Source organism: Anthonomus grandis, chromosome 3, assembly GCF_022605725.1.
Source record: "Anthonomus grandis grandis chromosome 3, icAntGran1.3, whole genome shotgun sequence".
Classification (NCBI taxonomy): domain Eukaryota; kingdom Metazoa; phylum Arthropoda; class Insecta; order Coleoptera; family Curculionidae; genus Anthonomus; species Anthonomus grandis.
Genome location: NC_065548.1, coordinates 32,572,051 through 32,585,723, shown reverse-complemented (window position 1 = coordinate 32,585,723; position 13,673 = coordinate 32,572,051).

Sequence of the window (13,673 nt, the reverse complement as noted above, 5' to 3'; positions counted from 1 at the left end):
AATATTTCAAACAAAAAAGTCTCTTGATTTAAAATATTATATTTTTGATTTTCATAATTACTTTGATTGTTTACTTGGTATTGATAATTAAAAAAAATTAAAGGCTATGGTCGATTTATATAATAAAAATATTCTTTGTACTCCAGAAACTGAAATAAAACTCTCATATTATAATGTAATGACCCATAATACAAATTTCATAGTACTGCAACCAAGGTCAGAGCAAGTTTTCAAACTCAAAGTAAAAAATATAAAAGACGGTAACGCGATAATACCCCACTTGAAATCGGATAATCTTGAAATTCCCGAGTGCATTGTGAAGGTTGAAAATAATCACGCCATTTGCTCTATATTAAATTTGTCAGAACAGCAGAAAACCGTTGATTTTTCCAACCCAATAGAGGTCATAGATTTTTGTGATTATGAAATATCAAGTAACTTTAATAAAAATGAAAATTTAAATAACGTTAATTTAAAAAAATTTAAATTTGATTTTTCGAGAATTCAGCATGAACATATGAATTCTGAAGAACGTGACGCAATTTTTAAATTTTTAAGGGAATATTCAGATATTTTTTATCAAGAAGGCGATAAACTAACATTTACCAATAAAATTAAGCACCATATCAGGACAACAGATAATATTCCCGTGCACACCAGAACATACAGGTACCCAGAAATACACAAAAAGGAGGTACAACGTCAAATCATGGACATGCTGGACCAAAATATAATTAGGCCATCCCATTCGGCTTGGTCTTCACCAATTTGGGTTGTCCCCAAGAAAGCTGACTCATCTGGACGCCAAAAATGGAGAATTGTCGTCGATTTTAGAAATATTAATTCAAAAAGCATAGGCGACTCCTATCCACTACCAAATATAACCAACCTGCTGGATAAATTAGGGCGCTGCCAGTACTTTACTACATTAGATTTAGCCTCTGGATTTCACCAGATCGAAATCGCAGAAGAAGATATCCAGAAAACAGCATTTAATACAGAAAACGGACACTACGAATTTCGTTTTTCGAATCTCGTTTGGGCTAAAAAATGCTCCGGCGACGTTCCAGAGGGTCATGGACAATATACTCCGAGGATATCAAAATGAAATATGCGCCGTATATTTAGATAATATCATTTTTAGTACCAGCATCCAGGAGCATATAACCAGACTAAAGAAAGTATTCGATCGACTTCGAACAAACGAACCCCTTTTACAGTATCCAAATTTTGCCGAACCGTTTATTTTAACCTGTGATGCATCGAACTTTGCTTTAGAAGCGGTACTTTCACAAGGAAAAATTGGATCTGACTTGCCAATAGCATACGCTAGCCGTACCTTAAGTGAATCAGAAATCAACTACTCAACAATAGAAAAAGAACTCTTGGCAATAATCTGGGCAACCAAATATTTTAGGCCATATTTGTTTGGGCGTAAATTTAAAATCGTCACCGATCATAAGCCCCTCGAATGGCTATTTTCATTAAAGGAACCAAACTCAAAGTTAATAAGATGGCGCCTCAAATTAGAGGAATTTGATTATGAAATGCCCTTTCTCGTATGGAACTAAACGCTAATGAAACATCAGAACAACAGCAAAATTTTTCTTTACATGACTATATAGTCAATTTAAACAAGAACTTGAACAAAGCAATAGAGAAAATGAATCTGTAATAGTTGAAACGGGAGATCTGGATAACACAGAAAACGCAGCTGAAGACGATAGTAACGAAACCGTACACTCAAATCACGAGAATCCGGTGATAGGAATACCAGTCGTAGATTGCCCCGTAAATTATGGAAAAAATCAAATAATTATCTCAGAAGTCAATTTCTTTCCTGCAGATACTAATAGGGTCAATCTTTTGTATCGAACAAAGAAAAGAATTCATGTACAATTTTCAAAAAATAACTATGAACAAGAAATGGTCAAATTTATTAAAGAAAATATTGCTCCAAAATTTAAATATTATTTATATTTTGAGGATCCCTTATATGAAAAATTTAGCAGTGTTTTACAAAAATATTTTAATAAAAACTCCCAAATATCCATGATAAAATGCACTAAAAAATTAATAGATGTTACCATCGAAGACGAAATTAAGAATATAATCCAAAATCACCATGAAGGAAAGATAAACCACAGAGGCATGGAAGAAACGGAAAAACGTATAAAAAATATTTATTATTGGCCAAATCAACAAAAATCAATTCAAACATATATAAATGAATGTGAACTCCAAATTACCAAATATGACAGACGACCTCTTAAATTAAATTTTAATATTACCCCAACAGCCACAAAACCATTTTAAATTTTACATGTAGACAGCATCACTTTGGAAAAATGTAAATTCCTTACCATCATAGACTCTTTTTCTAAGTATGCACAAGCATACAAATTAAGGTCATCACAAGGAATTGAAGTAGCAAATAATTTAATAAAATATTTCAGTCACCATTGTATACCAGATCAAATCATTTCTGATAATGGCTCAGAATTTAAAAACTGTATTATTTCTGAACTTTTGACAACGCATAAAATTAAAATCCATTTTGTTAGCTCGGAACACCCTGAGTCAAACGGGCTTATAGAACATTTTCACTCTACCCTTATTGAACACATTAGACTACTAAATAATCAAAATGAATATAAAAATGAGCCTATAGAAATAAAAATTAATTACGCTATTCTTGCCTATACTAATACAATTCATTCTGTAACCAACTTAAAACCCCATGAAATTATTACTGGGCATTTAGAAACAAATTCTCCACTTCATATAAATATTGATAGTCAACTTCTAAATAATTATATTTAGAAGTTGACTATCAAAAACTAGTTAAATAATTATATTTCTAACCACCGAGATAAAATTAAAATTTTATACAAGAAACTTAATAATGATATTCAGAAGAAAAAACAAGTGGATATAAATAAAGCTAATGAACACCGTGAAGAATTACCGATAATACCCAATACCGTCTACGTCAAAAATAAACAAAAACAAAGCAAAACTCTAAATAAATATAAAAACGAACAACTTAAAACAATCGACCCCACTTTAAAAATTGCAAAATTAAAAACAACACACGGTAATACGGCTGAAAAAATACATCTTTCCAATGTAAAAAGGTCTAAAAAGAAACCTTACAAGTTTCAAAATATTTCAGGTTCCTTTCGCTTGGAGAAGGAACAGAAATAAGGGACATCACCAGCAACTTAGGCATCCTGCCTATAAATCTAGGACCTGCAAAACTACAACGTACAGATCACACTTTTGTACACTATTTTAGTCTAGAGCCCCTTTATAATGAATTTATTAATTTAAATGAACAATACAGTAGACTTAAGTCGTCTCTCTCGAACGGCACGTATAATTTCGATTTTGACAATTATTACAAAATTGTAAATTTTTCGCAATATTGCATTTTTGAAAAAATTAAAAATATACAATTTTATAAACATAACCGCGCAAGAAGAGGTATAATGCTTGAGGCTTGAGGCTTAAGGCTTGAGTTCTATTGTTAAAAGCATAACTGGAAATTTAGACGCTCGAGACGGTGAAAAAATTTACACAATTTTACAACATCTTTAGAAAAATGACCAAAATCTAGAAAATCAAATTAAAATGCAATACTCCGTTAATAAACAAATTATCGAAAATTTTAATAATACTGTCCAGAGTATTATGCACAATGAAAATCTTTTAAAATCAAGAATATTGCAGCTTAACCAATTAATTAAAGAAAATGCTAGTTTCAAACATATGCTTTTTGCCAAGGACTTGTTTAATCAATTAATAGCCTTATATAACTCCATACTTAATACTTTGCAAGATATCGAAAATTCAATTACCTTTTGCAAACTGGGCGTAATGCACCCTAGCATAATTAAATCTAAAGATTTGTTTTATGAATTGCAAAAAATTGCCACACACTATAAGAACCAACTTCCTTTCGATGTGAAACTCGAGAACATAATAAACTTCGAAAATATTATAAAAATCTCTTGCAAAATCGATTCTAACAAAATATCGTATTTTTATCACTTCCCATAGAATATAAAGACAATTTTAATTTATATTATTTACTTCTAACTCCAACAAAAATGAATTCAGAATATTTTGAAATAATCCCAAAAATAAAATATTATCTGAAATCAGAAAACGATGAACTTATTAGGCCTCTTAGTGACAAATGTACCGGAGGTAAACCGTATCACTGCCCAAGCACGTTGCAGTCAAAAATAATTAACGCAACTTGCGAAAGTAAAATTTTGTTTGAGCAAAAAACCAGTACTTGCCGCTTCCTCAAACTTCATGTTTTGGAAAACCACATAGAAATTATTTCTGAATTAAACCAATTTTTGGCTGTTTTTTTCAAAGCCGAAAAACTACAAATTCACCGCCAGTCGCAAATAGACGTAAAAGAACTTAAAGGTATTTACCTAATTAAAGAAGGAGCTTGCAAAATCTTTTACAGGAAACAAATGCTAATTTTTCAAGAGACGAGCTATGGAAGCCCTTTGGTCATTGATGCCCCTAAGCTTGAGTTCACACCTAAAAGTTTCCCGAAGTTTCACATACAGTTGGAAAATCTGCGCCTAGATACTCCAGCGCTAAACCCAAATATCCCATTAGAAAACAGCACATCAGCCGACTAGTATTATATACCAAGCCTGTGGACAACCACTCTGTATATTGGTCTAATAGCCGCAGTGCTCCTTTACCTTGTTTACAAGAGAAATATCTGTTGGAAACGGACCAGAATTAATGTCGAAGATCCTACCCTTCAAGATATTCCCCTACAGCCCAGAGTAAATCTTCCAGGGGATGCTTCGTTCTAAGAGGGGAGGAGTTATATATTATATCCCTATTTAACTTATAGGAAACTATACAATACCAATTAGTTTGCCGAATCATCATTTGCCTTTTCCTATTTTCAGCATTTTATAAGCTTTAGCTTTTATTGTACGTAAATGTATTCTTTAGTCTAGAATTAACTCTGTACTGTATAGGACATATCTAATTTGAATAAAGTTTTTTTTTAAAAACAGTGTTCCGTAGTATCGTTACATAATTTATATACACTTTACATAAATATTCATATTGCCTTATAAAGAAGTTCAATACGACGTGATTTACTCGTAGCAAAATGGTCGCAAAATGGTCAATAACTTTTTCTTTAAATTGTGGGTGTCGATTGTAGTTTCCAACGATATCTTTTTCTATAGATAGCGTGGATAACGCTGACAACCGTTTCTTGCTCATCGAGTTTCTCAAATATGTTTTTATTCGTTTTAAGGCACTCATATAGTCGGATTACCGAACAGATAGAGTAAATGATGTGCGCGAAATATAGGCCCGCCCATCGATGCAACCTTGGCAGATTTAGACGAGGAGAATTATGCCTACTTATTTTAAATTATTTTACCATACAGCTTTGCTTTGTAAGCAGCTTTTTTTTAAATATAATACGGTCGCCTGTAAAATGGGTCCAAACCGATTTTGAGGTTGTGCCCGGTAATGATATAATAATCCCTTTTAAGTATTTTGTTATGCAAAGTTATGTTAATATATTGGAGTTTACCGAAAAGTGATAGGTAATCCTTTTAAGTAATCATGCCAGATCAAACATTTAGGGTGTAATTGGCCAGGTTCATCAGAACCGAGCGCTAAAAGTTTTGCTTATAATAGTAAGGACCAATAAAAATTGTCATACCTGAGCAACAATCGAGCGCTCAGGGGGCGCTTTTTTCTGATGAACCCGGCCATTATAAAATATAATTTTATGATCATAATGTGGTTTTGAGAATTACTTAAGTAGCTTTTGTCTTTTTTTAAATATGTGTTTTAAAATGAAAGAAGGAATAACAAGTTAGGGGCTGCGCTGGTAGGCCTGTGAGATTTAAATTTATAGATTGAATATAAGTATATATTTGTTCCTTATTTAAAAAAGGAACAAATACTACATTTATTTTAATATACTTTTTACACATTATGTAAAAAATTAAAATTATTTCATCATCTCATCCTGGGACATACTGTATATTAAAAATATTTATTACCTGCTGCTTCTGCTGTAAACTGGACTTTTTGCACTTTGTTGTATGCTGGATGCTCGTTATCACATGTTTTATATATGTTCGTAATCACTTCCTTTTCAGCAATGGTCAAATGTTTTCGTACTCTTTTCTTGGGGGGTGACAATGGGGGTTTACGTGGCGCGTCAGTCCGTTATTTGTTAACAAACAAATTAACAAATTAACAAAAAAATAAACACAATCTCAACTTTTCAATATTGCGAAGATTCAAATATTCGAATAGCAGAAAATTCAACCAAAACGATCTAAAGCCGCTCGACTAATAAAATTAAATAAAACCCCAAGTCATGGAACCCTATCGAGGCTCTAGGCCACACCTCCGGCGCAGAACAATCACGTGACCATTCCATCTGTTCGGTAACCCAAGTATAGATTTTTTTGAGGAGGCACTGGTGTCTTATTAGCCTCACTACATTTTTTATTTCAGAAAAAAACATCATTTAAATCGTTATCATAAATATAATTAAATAATTGTAATGGTTCTAAAACACACAAGGATATATAACTGAGTTCATTTTCTAATTTTAATAAAGTAAGCATTTTTGGAAAGTACTATCCAATTTTTGGTAAAGGTGTTTTGGGGATTGCTTTAAATAATCGGAATATTTTTTTCCTTTCAAAGATTTATAAATGATAATTTTTGAATATCGCTAAATCGTTTCTGCTATTGAACAATAATTCTATCAAATACCTCAAATGCAACTTTTAAAATTAATCTTGATATTCTCAGAAATCGCGTCACCTAAAAATTCATAACATTGGTCTACACAAGAAGCAATAGTTTCATCTTTATGCAAGTCAGATATATTTTTAATTGTTTGTTCAACTTCTTTGAAACAAATTGCAGAAGTTGCAAGTATTTTTGATTGCAAAAGAGAGTCTAAATTATTTGAAAACACGAAAATTCTATAAAAAAGACATAACGTAAGAACAAATTTTGGTTGTTTTAATATTTTGATTAAACCTATAGCCAAATTAGTACTTTCTGGATCGAATTTATCAAAATCTTTTATGAATTTCATAATTTTTTATACAGTGTGATAATTTCGAAAAATAGAGAATACTGACCGAGAATGGAAATTCCATCTTATATCAGACTCACTTGGAATACTAAAACCTGATTTTCTTAATTCATCTGCTGGTAAAGGAGATCGTGCAAAAAAAGTTTTAAAACTACTTAAATTAAAAATAAACAGCTTAAGGTTAGTAATTCGCTTGGAACAATGTAAAAGAACTAAATTTAGTTGGTGAGCATAACAGTGTATAAATAGTGCGTGTGGACAGATTTTTTTTAATAAAGTGTCTACGTCACCCCTCGTGCCTGTCTTAACGCTAGTCCCGTCATATCCAAGAAATCTTTCTACTATCTAATTTTTACAGACATACTTCAAAATAACACTAAATTGCGCACGACACGAAATGTTTGTTGTTTCGTCAACTTGAACAGAAACAAATTCGGTGTTTTTCAGTTCTTCTAAAATTATTTCCTGAACTACATATGTATAAAGTAAACTACATATGTAGATTCAACATGATCATTCTGGATCGTCACTCCATATCCCTCTAAAAACCGAACTGCTTTCTAAGTGATCCTTAATGGCAGGTTCCTCCATAGCTAGTAGCGGCAATATATCCAAATAATTTCCTAAAATATTTATTTATATTTAATGCTAACATTTTAGCAATTAAATAACAATAACCTACATTTATTTTTTGACTCTCCAGTCTCATCATGATCTAAATGCTCTAAATGCAAGTTCTTGCTTCGCCAAAAAATATACAACGTCAATTTATCGGCCTACTATTTGTCTTTTTTTTCACTTTCTTATTGTGTTGGAGAGCATTAATTTTTCGCGCCTCAATAAGAGTGTGATCAATGCAAACTTTTCCCAACATGCAAAAAAATTGTTTTTTCGTGGTAGCATGTTTGTTCGCTTTCTGAACAAAATTTTTTATTACATTAATTCGATCTTTTACCCAAGCTTCTTCTCCGCCAAATAAAACACAGGCAGTACAAAGCAGTACAAAGCATTCAAATTGACACTTCAACCGTCAACCAGCTGAACGACTCGTATCAGCTTTTTTGGAATTTCCGGTTAGTTTTGCCGTCTTTTTGTAAAATATTAACATCAGGTCATTTTTGAGAATTACAGATAAAAAAGAAAGGTTTTATTCTTTAATATATGTAACACTTTTAATTAACACAAACAACTTGATTCGCAAAAGAAATTATAATAAATAAATTAGGAACTAATTTAAACGCGAATGCACAGGCGAACGTATGGGTCTAACGATCCGGCTCCACTAACTCTTCATACTTCAGCCGCTGCATCGTACACGAGAATTCCAAATAGCGGAATCGACGTTCTGCATTTTTTTGTTGTACCGGGTTGTAATAGTTTTTGTTACAGTCGGCCACGCTACCCATCATCCATGTCCTCTTGGATAACCTATTTTTTTCAAAAAAAAAAGAACCTTAATTACCTTCTATTGCCTGTCTTCTTCAATGTTAGTATAAACGTCAACAACAACAAAAAAATAGTAGTCTGCCTTGCGGATCGCCCATCTATATCCTAACCTAGAAAATAAAATATGAAGCAACTCAAAAAAACAAACGGTAGGTACTAAATTGTTAGTATCTTAATCTAAATATAACAGTCAAGAATAATTTGCATAAAATAAAAGAATACGTTTCTCGAAAATATTCATGGCATCGTAGCATGAACTATCTGATTTATGATTTATTATTCTGATGATTTATCTGATGACATGTCTTCGTAAATATAGAGATCTCTAACTTATGAGTTTTCAAGCTCATCCTCTACGTTCGATTCTGAGCTAACTTCATATCATAGGCCTTTAACTTATCCAGTGAAACAATCCCCTTATACTTTCTCTTTGAACGTAAAGAGCCTTTGGGATCTTCCACAACGAAACGATCATCATCTAAAACTTTCGTGACGATATATGGACCATTAAATTTTGGAAGAAGCTTCTTGCTTTTGCCGTCGTTGCATGCTACCTTGATCCTAACCAACACTTGGTCACCTATATTAAAATGCTGACCAGCTTTTCTATGCTTGTCAAATCTTATTTTCTGGGTAGCTTGTTTCTTTCGTAAGGATTCCTTTACCTTACAACGAGTTTCTGCCAAATTAATTGGCCCTTGGGTGTCTAGAGATATTTCGTTATCTAGAACCGCATTAGAAACTCCTCCTGGTGCATACTCAAAAAATATTTCGTATGGGGACGTGTTTTTTTCTATTTTTGTATTTTCCGTGCTTAAATTCGTCGTAGAATTTAAACCTCAACGTACTTCTTGTAAATTCTCATCCCATCTTTGTTCGTCTTCCGTTAACGTAGAAAAACTGGATAGAATTGTTCTATTGTAACGCTCGACCTTTCCGTTAGCCCTAGGAGTTGCTGTCGAGTTAAGCACATGCTTTATATTTAAACCTTGACAATAACCTTCAAATTCTTTGCTAGTGAAACAGCTGCTATGGTCGGAAATGATTCTTTTAGGCACTCCAAATTCTTGAAAAATATCATTCAAAAATGATATAAGTGGTCGTACTTGAGTCGATCTAACAGCCCTGAGAAACAAATATTTGGTAAACGCATCTACTAGGACAATGAGATATTTGTTCTTTCTTTTCGATGTTACAAATGAACCTAAGTGGTCAACATGAAGTGTATGGAATGGCACTGCTATTTTCTCTATAGGGTGTAGGTATCCAGCTTACCTTCCGCCTGGTAGCTTATTGTAAAGACATGGTAAACAACATGATATATATCTTCAAATTCTTTGCTAGTAAAACAGCTGCCAAGGTCGAAAACGATTCTTTTAGGCACTCCAAATTCTTGAAAAATATTATTTAAAAATGATATAAGTGGTCGTACTTGAGTCGATCTAACAGCCCTGAGAAACAAATATTTGGTAAACGCATCTACTAGGACAATGAGATATTTGTTCTTTCTTTTCGATGTTACAAATGAACCTAAGTGGTCAACATGAAATGTAAGGAATGGCACTGCTATTTTCTCTATAGGGTGTAGGTATCCAGCTTGCCTTCCGCCTGGTTGCTTATTGTACAGACATGGTAAACAACATGATATATATTTCTTAACATATCGTCTCATACCGAAAAACCAATACAGTTTACTAATAGGTGAAATAGTCTTTTTCACTGACAAGTGCCCAATGCCATCGTGGAAGTGCAGAAGAACCTGCCGTCTTGCCTCTTGGAACTACCCATTTCTTTAAGCCTTTTTCGACAATTCTGTAGAGTCTACCATTTTCCAAACAATATTCCTGATGAATATTTTGTTCTTGGCGATCTTTCGCTCTTTAATCTCTTTCCAACGTTTCTATAAGTAATTTGCATCGATCATCCGCTAGTTGAGCACCTAAAACCCAGTCTTCATTGGATACGTTAATTTCACCTACAGAAATTTCCGGACAACTAACAGGGTTTCAGCTTAGAGCGTCAGCGTGTGCCATCTTGGTACCTGCTCGATATTCAATACTAAACGTAAACTCTTGAATTGATAACCACCATCCTCCAATTCGAGGACTCTTTTACAGAGTGTATCTGACTGCATTACAATCTGTCACAACTTTTAAATCAATTCAAATTAAATATACTCGAAAGTTCTTAAGAGTATCTACTACAGCGATGGTTTCGAGTTCATAGGAGTGATATCTCTGCTCCTCCTTGGTTGTTTGTCGAAAGAAGTACATCACAGGTCTCAAGGTCTTGTCGACTTGTTCTTGAAGAAGGATGCCGCCAATCCCCATTTTCAATACGTCTGTATGCACAGTTCTTAGACTTGGGTCGTACAGGGCTAGAACAGGTCATGACGATAATTTTTCCTTGAGAATATTGAAAGCTGTACTTTGTTTAATATCCCAAGAAAATCTAGCATCCTTTTTCGTTAGGGATGTCAAAGGACGAGCAATCGCAGCAAAGTCCTGTATATACGTCCGCAAGTAACTAGCTAAACCACTGAAACTGTCGCCCTTTACAGACATCAGTAGGAACTAGATAATTTTTAATGGCTTCAGACTTTCTCTTACCAGGTTGAACACCCAACTTGCTTATTTCGTGCCCTAGGTATTCTACCTTTTCCATGAAAAATTGGCACTTACTTAATCGTAGAGTAAGTCCAGCAACTCTTAATGACTCTAATACCAATTTTAAAATATCTCAAGTCCCGAATCAAAATCCTTTTGAGGTAAAAAAACGTCATCCATATAAGCTACCACGTTGCTATATCGAAGATTTCCTAGAACCTTATTAATTGTTTTCTGAAAAATGGAGTATCACATAAACCAAAAGGAACACGTAAATATTCGTGTTGTCCATCGGGTGTGATAAAAGCTGTCTTTGGAATTGATGACTCTTCCATTGGAATCGGGTAATAACCGCTAGCTAGATTTAAACTTGTATAAAACTGACTACCTCTATGTTTCTCCAGAAAATCACTTACATGAGGTAAAGTAACCCTATCTTTAAGACTAGAATACGGTATATATGTATTAAATATGGTAAGTAAATATGGACTCACTTTCTTGAATAATATCGTTTTCAAGAAGATCGTCAATTATGCCTTTAACTACATTACGCTCTGCATGTGACAATCGATACGGACGGTATACTACTGGGCTGGGATTCTAAAATCACGACTCGATCTCGATACGATCACGACTTCAAATTCGATCGCGATGACAAGGGTGATTCTAAATTTCAATCGTCGGCTAAACTCGTTTTATTCGATTTGATTTAGGTTTTTTGGCACATATTTGTTATTTTCCCTAATATTTCACAGATGGAAACGTCAATTAACACTACTACGTCAATTAATACAACAGTAAACACTAAGAATTTTCATTTATTTTGTTAATTTTTTTCGCCTTCGTGTTTTTTATTTAAATATATGCCTATATTATTTCTATAAAATAAAAAAAATCGTTTAAAACCACCACTATCCATTGCAAAATAATAATTTAATTCATGGAAAATCACAAAAACTTGTGTTCATCCATTTTTGGTTTTAATATAGCAATATGGGTGCAATCAATAGGATCTATAACACCAGGGAAATTGGATCTCTCTATAAATGTTAATTTATTAATTTCTCTCATCTCTTATATTTGAAAAATTAATCGGTCAGCAAGGTGAGTGTCAATAATTTCAGTAATTTTATGGATTCAACGACTTGCAGTAGTTTCGCTAATTCCAAATTTAAAATCTTGTCCAATGCTTCTTTGGTAATAATCCGTGGTATAAAATCTTGAATACTAAAACCATTCAATGATAACTCTACTTCCTCTGCCTGTATTATTAACAGAAGGTTGTGGAAAATAGGGTCGAATTAAATCTATTAGTTGTGTTTAAGAAAGCTTCTTGATATACTAATGAAAACCAGCTGGTATGACTATTGGTAAACAATAAATGAAACAAATACGTTTAAAAAAGGATGCTGTCACATTATGCACATATTAAAAAAGGAAGAAGCTATATCGTCTGGTGTATGCGATATACCCAAGCGTGTCGTCGACAAATCGTTAAAGACTAGGCAATTCGCAAGACACTCACGACTGAAATTTTTATTTAGAATCAGTCATATCGAGTAATCGTGTCGAATCGTGATTTTAGAATCCCAGCCCTGGATTATCATCTTTTAAATGAATTGACATCTTGATTACATCAGTTTTACCCAACTCGCTTATGTTAATTGAAAAACATTCTCGAAACTCGTTAACTAAATTAAGTAATCGATCTTGCTGCTGAGAATCAAGATTTTCGTTACATAGCAAATCATTTTTGCTAAATAACTTTCATTCTTTCATCTCAAGCTTAAAACTATTAACCCCTATGCGTTGGGTTTTATCTTCAAAACAACGTACACTTCTTGCTAAAATAGTTTTTCTGCTTACCCACATCTCTTGACGTGAAACATTCGTACCCAGAAATGTTCCATTTTCTGCAGTTGTAATGCATTCGCCCAAATAGTGCTCTTCACCAGGAACGGGTCGAAGACTTCCAGGAACAAAGACTTCACCATCAAATTTACTTTGTGAGGTAACTGCTACAAGCACCGAAGTCTGAGATGGAACCATGATATCGTCCTTGGGATAAAGTGGAATTTTTCTTTCTTCTAACTTTAAGGGGCTTCTTACATTTCAAAACCGGTACAAATTAGTGCTATTTGCAGTAAAATGTGGATAAAGTACCTATTCGAACGCATTAAAAAATATATACAGGGTGATTGATGGTTGAAGGTACCTTAGACGTTTACGGAGAACGGAAAATAATTTTTTTTTGAAAATTTGGCAACATGGTTTTAGCTGATGATCTAACGGTTAAAAATATTTTTAGCGATGCAGCGTTGCCGCTTATACCAAAAAGTAGTAGCAACTTTGTTATTTTAAATGGAATACCCTGTATATTTTTTTATTTTCCGATCCGCTATCACTTCCAGTATTCCTATACCTATCTTTAGCGGTTTTCGAGAAATTAAATATTTTCTTTATTTTTTGACCAAAACATAGCTCCAAATAAA